This window comes from Phoca vitulina, unplaced genomic scaffold (genome assembly GCF_004348235.1).
Source record: "Phoca vitulina isolate PV1807 unplaced genomic scaffold, GSC_HSeal_1.0 scaffold921, whole genome shotgun sequence".
NCBI lineage: Eukaryota > Metazoa > Chordata > Mammalia > Carnivora > Phocidae > Phoca > Phoca vitulina.
In genome coordinates this window covers 4,177-11,815 of record NW_022590608.1, presented here as the reverse complement: position 1 = coordinate 11,815, position 7,639 = coordinate 4,177, and the positions used below count along the sequence as shown (strand labels likewise).

The following is a 7,639-nucleotide window of genomic DNA, read 5'->3' as shown; positions in this document are numbered from 1 at the left end:
GATACTCAACAGTTATTAGAAAATGTTTAAATATGTTTGCAACAATGTGGGTATGTGATGTTAGCTTTTCAACTGTAAATTTTATGAAATCTAAATACAGTCAAGTATTTCTGATAAAAAAAATTAGTAGCCAAATTGAGATTTCAACTCCCCACTCTGTGGGGAGTCTGCTAGAGATTCTCTCTCTCCCTCTCCCTCTGCCCCTCCCTCTCTCTTTCAAATTAATAAATCTTTAAAAAAATTTAAAAAAACCGAAAAGCAAGGAAATTGTTATTAAAGTCAGCATAGTGGTTACTTCTGGGGAATCAGAGAGAGGGTTGTGATTGGAAGGGGCACACTGGGGGCTTCTGGGATGCAGGCAGGGCTTTTTCTTGACATGAATGGTGTTACATGGGTATTTGCTTGATAATTATTAAACTGAACATTTATTAATGAACATTGTTTTAGTTCTCAAAAATAGTTTTTAGTCGGGGAGAAAAAAAACGAACGGCTTTCTCTGCCACACTGCTATAGTTGTGTATGGGGCTTCCGAATAGAATTTGGGAAAAGAGAGGAGGAAATGGCAGTTCTGCCAGGGTTGTTGGCACCCAGAGCTGGGTTCTAGCAGAGACTTTGTGATCCAGAGAGTAGGCATTAAATATGCATTTTGGTGCAAAGAGTAGATAGGGGTGTGTGTGTGTGTATGACAGAGAGAGAGAGAGAGGGAGAGAGAGATGGAGAGAGATGGACACAAAGGAGTACATGAAAAGGATTTGAATGGAAACAGAGCAGAGATCAGTACTCCTAAATTAAATAAGAATTAGTGTATTTACGGGGCACCATTACCCAAGTTTCCCCTCCCATATGGAAGTTAATCCTAGGTAGTAAATAGTTGTAGTTATTTTGCATTTTGATGCAAAAATAACCTTTTCATTTTTCAGAATTCTCAGTGAAAATAATTTGACCGAATTACATAAGGACTCATTTAAAGGCCTACTATCCCTCCAGTATTTGTAAGTTAATTAATCATTTATTATGACTTTTTAGTTATCTATAAAATAAATATGGGGTTCAAATTAGATAATCGCGACAATTTCTTCTAACAATAAAATTCTACAGTTCTGTAAGTCTGTAGGGCCCCAACCCATCTCTAGCATTAAATGTCTTCTATGCGTTTTCAGTTTTTTTAATTTTATATACAAGATATAGACAGAAAGAGACCCTACAGTTATAGAGCAAAAGGGGTAATGAGGTCTGAGCAATTATGGACACCCATATGTACCTTGTTTCCTACGTGTTCATATACCATCTGCTTACATTTATATTTAGTTTATGGCTCATGGATCAAATCCCGCCCATGGGCTGTCTTTATACAGCCTATGAGTTAAGAATGATTTTTACATTCTTAAAGGGCTATAAAAGAGAAAAGAAGAGGAAGAGAAGAATATGCAACAGAAACGGCATGTGGCCTGCAAAGCCCAAAATATTTACTATCTGGCTTTTACAGAAAAGGTTTTAAAAGTTGGTTTAATAAAATGAGAGGAATTAAAGTTAACCTCAAATTATCACCTACAGGACAAGAAAATATAGAACACTTAGATTAATTTGAATGCCATTAACCCAGAATTTTTTTAAAATTTAAGCTCAATTAAATATTTAAATATTAAATATTTAACTAAGCAGGTAAATTATGTAAGCAGTATGATCAAGTACATATTAAGTTACCAAGAGAACAGATTAAGGATTTCAGTGTGGGAATTCTTATACCAATATTAAAAATAGATGTTTAAAATGATGGTTAAGGGGTGCCTGGCTGGCTCAGTTGGTAGAGCAAGCGACTCTGGATCTCGGGGTTGTAGGTTCAAAACCCACATTGGGTATAGAGATTACTTGAGAAAAATAACCTCTTTTTAAAAAAAAGTAAAATAAGGGGCTCCTGGGTGGCTCAGTCGGTTAAGCATCTGCCTTCGGCTCAGGTCATGATCCCAGGACCCTGAGATCGAGTCCCTATCGAGCTCCTTGCTCAGCGGGGAGCCTGCTTCTCCCTCTGCCTGCCGCTACCTCAGCTTGTGCGTTCATCCATTCTCTCTCTCACAAATAAATAAATAAAATCTTTAAAAATAAAATAAAATGATGGTTAAGTGGTATAGTTAGAAATGTTTACGCTAAAGAAACATATCAGAAATGCCCCTAACTTCACAAATTACAAAATAAAATCTCTCCAGCCTCATTGTAAAGGAGGAAATGCTTGCATGGTATTTCTATGGATTTAGACATACAGGGATACTATATTCTTTGTTACGAAGGTTCAATTTTTATTCTTCTTTTAATTTTTTAAAAAGACTTTATTTATTTGTTTGACAATGAGAGAGAGAGCATGAGCAGGGGGGGAGGAGCAAGGGGAGAGGACTCCCCACTGAGCAGGGAGCCTGATGCGGGACAACGCAATCCCAGGACCCCGGGATCATGACCTGAGCCGTAGTCAGACGCTTAACCAACTGAGCCACCCAGATGCCTGGTTCAATTTTTCTTCTTTGTCCATGGCATCCAGAGCTGTGTACGTCATTAATCCTTATTAATGATGCTCTTTAGCAAATAGATTCTTCTTGTAAATGTAGAAGGTTTAAGGGTAGTGGGTAAAAAGAGCCTGATATGATATTAAGAATAGTCTTTTAAATGATCAAACCTTCCAAGTCTTAGGAAACAGCCACTCTTGTATTGGTCTTCTTGGATACCTCTGCCATCTGGACTCCAAACCTTACAAACACAGTTTGGAAAAAAACAAATGAGATAAACTGCTCGATGGATTCGGTCCTTCATTACTTCTACTGTGAAATACTTTGTAAACCAATTACTTCATGTTAGCTGAAGTATTCTCATTCATTTAAAAAAATGTCAATCAAAAGCTAATATGACAGGCACTGTGCCCAGTATCATAGGCTCACAGATGGTTAACACAGGCTTCTGACCCTTGTAGGAACTCATGATCTCACAAGGAAAATAAACAGAAGCTCAAGCCATAATGTGTAAAGCACTAAGCGGACAAGGTGCCGGAGAGGTGCAGAAGAGGGAGCCATAAAGTCATAAAACTACATTTCTTTTAAAACAGTCATTTTGCTTCTGCTACTCATTACCCAGCTATTTGTTTATTTTATAAATATTTGAGTTTATTTTATGTCCCTGTGTCAGTTTTAAACATGGTAGGCAATGCAGATGAACACAACTAGTCCATAGTTTCAAGGAGTTTATGCTCAGTGGACATGGGATGCCAAAATAAGTATATTAAAAAGAAATTGGGGTGCCTGCCTGGCTGAGTCGGTAGAGCATGTGACTCTTGATCTTGGGATCATGAGTTCAAGCCCCTGGTTGGGCATGGAGCCTACTTAAAAATTTTTTTAAAAAGAAGAAGGAGGAGGAGGAGGAGGAGAAGGAGAAGGAGAAATGGATATGGGCAATGAGAGATAGAAGTTGTTTTTGGAACACAGATGAGGGAAAAAAGACTTCACGTTGGATCAGGGAAGCTACTAGAGCAATGCTGTTAGAACAGGACCTTGAAGAGCTATTGGGTATCATCAGACAGACATCTTAGGAAGAATAAGCTTGCAAAGGAGAATGGGAGAAAGGCCAAATGCAGGAATATCTTGTACCTGTAGAGTAGGAGGTTGGAGCCAGATCTTCTAGGATTTTGAAGGCCATGGATAGCATGCCAAGCTACTGGGTTATCACAGCAGTGCTCCAGGACAGACTTTAGCCTACAGCAGAGTCACCTGAAGGGCTTGTCAGAACACAGTTACTGATTACAGACTACTCAGTCCACAGTAGGGCTGAGAATTTGCATCTTGATTAAGTTCCCAAGTGATGCTGGTATTCGAGAACCACTTCGGGAGAATTAATCTGGTAACTGTGTGTAGGATGGATCAGAAAGGGAGAGACTGGATATGGCAATGGCCATCAGAAGACTAGGTGGAAAGTGAGGAACTAAGCTGGGATGAGTGGAAGTAAGAGGGTCAGCTATAATCAAGAATGGGTGTTTTCAAATAAAAATCCAGTACCATGTGGTTTTTATTGTTGTCTTACTACCTGCAACTGAAGCACTTAATAAATTCATGGACTATTAAGGCAGTGTGTGACCAAAAATGAATTTCTATTAATATGATAATATAATTCTGAGTTAGTTCAAAGTTATGTATTGATTAGAGGAGTGATTTCCTTTCAAGTTAAATGAAAGGATATCTTTTATTTCTTCTGCTATTGAATTGGCCTAGAAAAATAGAACTAAACCAAGAAGTTGTGCTAATGTGAGAATATCCCTTTTAATATTAGAAATTATAATTATAGGGGCGCCTGGGTGGCACAATTGGTTGAGCATCTGACTCTTGGTTTCAGCTCAGGTCATGATCTCAGGGTCCTGAAATGGAGCCCCGCATTGGGCTCTGTGCTCAGTGCGGGGTCTGCTTGGGATTCTCTCTCCCTCTCCCTCTGCCCCTCCTACTTGTGCTCTCTCTCGCTCGCTCGCTCACTCTCTTTCTCTGAAATAAATAAATAAATAAATCTTTTGAAAAAAGAAATTATAATTGTATGTGGAGATAAAAACTTTGACCTCATAATCTAGAAATTGATGAGACCACAAAAGATCCTCTAATCAATTCTTCTGCTCTCAGGAGAGATTCCTTCCAAGATCTATCAAGATCTATAGTTGTGGATTTTATTTATGAAGATCTTGAAGGTGAGACTCTTTTAAGAGAGGTGAGGACAGAGTAAGTAGAGTTAGGGGCTCTGGAAGGTTCAAAAAACAATTCCTGAGATTCAGAGTTTAGGCAAAAGCTACTTATTCAATACTATCATCCTACTCATTAGATATCTAATAGATAATTGAGGCAATATTTTCCTTTTACTTTTTCTAGAGATTTATCCTGCAATAAAATACAATTTATTGATATCTAATAGATAATTGAGGCAATATTTTCCTTTTACTTTTTCTAGAGATTTATCCTGCAATAAAATACAATTTATTGAAAGAGGTACATTTGAAGCACTACCTTTTTTGCAGTTTATGTAAGTTACAAATATAATTTCATTATACTTGGGATTTTTGTTAAACTTAATTGTAAGCCTCTTTGTTATAATCATTTTGAAATATGATTGAAATTTTATTAGTAGAAAGCTACTAAAATTATGTAGCAAATCTTTTCTGTCTGTAGCAAAGATTAGTGTGAGAATTTTATATAGATCAGACTGAATCATTCTAGAGCAGTGGTTCTCAACCGGGGTCATTTTGCACCCGGGTGACATTTGGCACTGTCTGGAAACGTTTATGGTTGTCAGACTGTAGATGAACTACTGGCATCTAGTGGGCAGAGGCTGCTAAACACCCCACAGTGCGCAGGACCGCCCCTCCTAACAAAGACGATCCAACCATAGATGTCAATAATGCTGATGTTGTGAAACATTTTTCTAGAGAAATAAAGATTACTTGACACAAGTATTTATAGAACACTGACTGATTTGTATCTAATGCACCACATGTATAAACATGAAAGTATAAATCTTTCGTGCAAGTTTTTTTCAAAAAGTAAGTATCTTCCATAGTGAGATTTCTTCAGTGTATGGAGAGAGTATTGAGGTTATGTTTCATCATATATAAATTGGAATCACTGCCAAAGGATAAATGTTCTGAAAGAATATCTTTTGTTCTTCTTTTGCTTGTGTCTTTTTTTTTTTTTTTTTTAGAAATCTTGGTTGCAATTTACTCACGGAACTGAGCTTTGGAACATTTCAGGCCTGGCATGGAATGCAGTTTTTACACAAAGTGTAAGTGAAATAGAAAATGAATACATGTAAAAAACAATAACTATGTGTAAAAACATCATACAGTTATTGGTTCGGTGGGTATAATAAGCCTAGTATGAACTCTGAAAAGTATGTCTTAAAATCTATTCATTTTTTCAAATGAGGAAACTAAGGTACAAAGAGGCCAAGAGACTTGTCTGTCTCATAAATGGCACACTCTGCTTTCTCTAGTACTCAGCTTTGGTGCGGGCAATAAAAGACCCCAAGCAAATAACACCCAAATCAGCATTATCCTGGGACTCCAGGACAATGATGCTTCTCCAATAGGTGCGTGGTCCTTGAAATTCCACTTTTGAATTTAACTTTGATTCCTGCTCATGTGCAAAGTTCCTAACTGCTTCAATACATGCAAAAAAAGCTTCAAAGAACTAAGTTTAGCACAGAGTTCTCCAGGGAGCAAAAGTGTGTGTCCTTCCTCAGCCATCAGCTTCTTTTAAATGGTAAAGCAGAAAGAACTCCTGAAAACTTACCACAGGACACTTCTCTCCCCAGTCACCCAGAGCAAAAAGTATATACCTCTGAAGTAAATGATCTGGGGGCAATAGCAAGGTATGGAAAGGTATGGAGGTATGGAAAAAGATGTGTTTCTGCTAAGTTGGAGTGTGAAAAACGTTCATGAAGAAAATACATTGCTGTAGCCTAATTTCATATGCTTTCTTTCCTGGCTGTTCTTCAGTAAGAAGCGTGTTATTCCCTTTCAGCTGGAAAATTCCGTGATTTCTCTGTGACATAGCAAGTCATAAGTGGGTATGTTCAATGGCCTGAGTGGGATTTTAGACACAAGGTGAAGATCCTCCTCTAACCCTGACTTTGGAAAAGACTATCTTACCTGTCTCGTGGTTCAGAAATACAATTTCACACAGTTTATTTTAGAATAGATGAAGGTGTTGAGGGTGTGTCTGGAGCTGAGTAACTGTTGCCGCCGATGTCCATCTGCAGTGGCCTCCTCTCTCCTCTCATTAATTTGCTGATGCCTCACTTGGGGAAGGAGTCCTCAGGGTCAGTTTTTTGTTTTGCCAGCACACCAGAGAACAGGCTCATTGGGTTTCTCCACCAAGAGGTATACCGTCTCAGACTCACCACCTTTACTAAGCACTCTCTAACACCAAGAGTCTCTTACGAGAGTCTGCATTTCATTATAGTTAGGTGGGCAACATAGGAAAAAATCGGGTGGAATCAGTTGATAAAAATTAATGGAGTCACTGAAAAACATTCACTGAGTGCCATGCCCACCATATGTTGACACTGTACTAAGTACTGGGGGTGCAAAGAAGAACGGGACAGGGACTGCTCCCAAGAAACTTTCATACCAGAAGGAGGAAGATGGGTGTTGAGGGGAAGGCACACGGGAGTCCTGCGGGCATCTGTACAGCAGGGTCCCAAGGTGGGGGGGTGACAAAGTAGGCAATGGGTTGCGGGATAGGAAAGATTCGTAATGGATGAGGCAACAACTTGTTTGTGTTGAGTTTCTGCGTGCATCTTAAATGACAGAAAAAGGTAATTAAAGAACCAGAGCTAGCTGGTGTTGAAAATCAATTCATACACATGTCACATGATTTGAATAGAGCTGCACTACTGAAACTAATTCACGGTTCCTTCCGAAAGAAATCACAGTATAGTAAGTGTGTCCTGGGGGCGAGGCTCCTTCTTTGTTTGGAGCCACATTTTTCTAATAGACAAAGCTAGTCTGCTTCAGGAAATGTTTGCCATAGTGAGATATAGACTTTATTGCATCTCTTTTCAAAGGCAAGTTGCCAAGGGAAGGTGCTACCCCTTGAATTAAGTCATGTTATTACCTATGTGACATATT

The 7,639-nt window shown here is 38.6% G+C and overlaps 1 long non-coding RNA gene across 1 annotated transcript; it reads left to right on the top strand.

Moving 5' to 3' along the window:
- The first annotated feature begins 765 nt into the window (after positions 1 to 765).
- Positions 766 to 6,821, top strand: LOC116629449. The gene is made up of 3 exons (XR_004298746.1): positions 766 to 992; positions 4,963 to 5,034; positions 5,710 to 6,821. It is a non-coding gene; the product is annotated as an uncharacterized LOC116629449 (long non-coding RNA).
- The last annotated feature ends 818 nt before the right edge of the window (positions 6,822 to 7,639 follow it).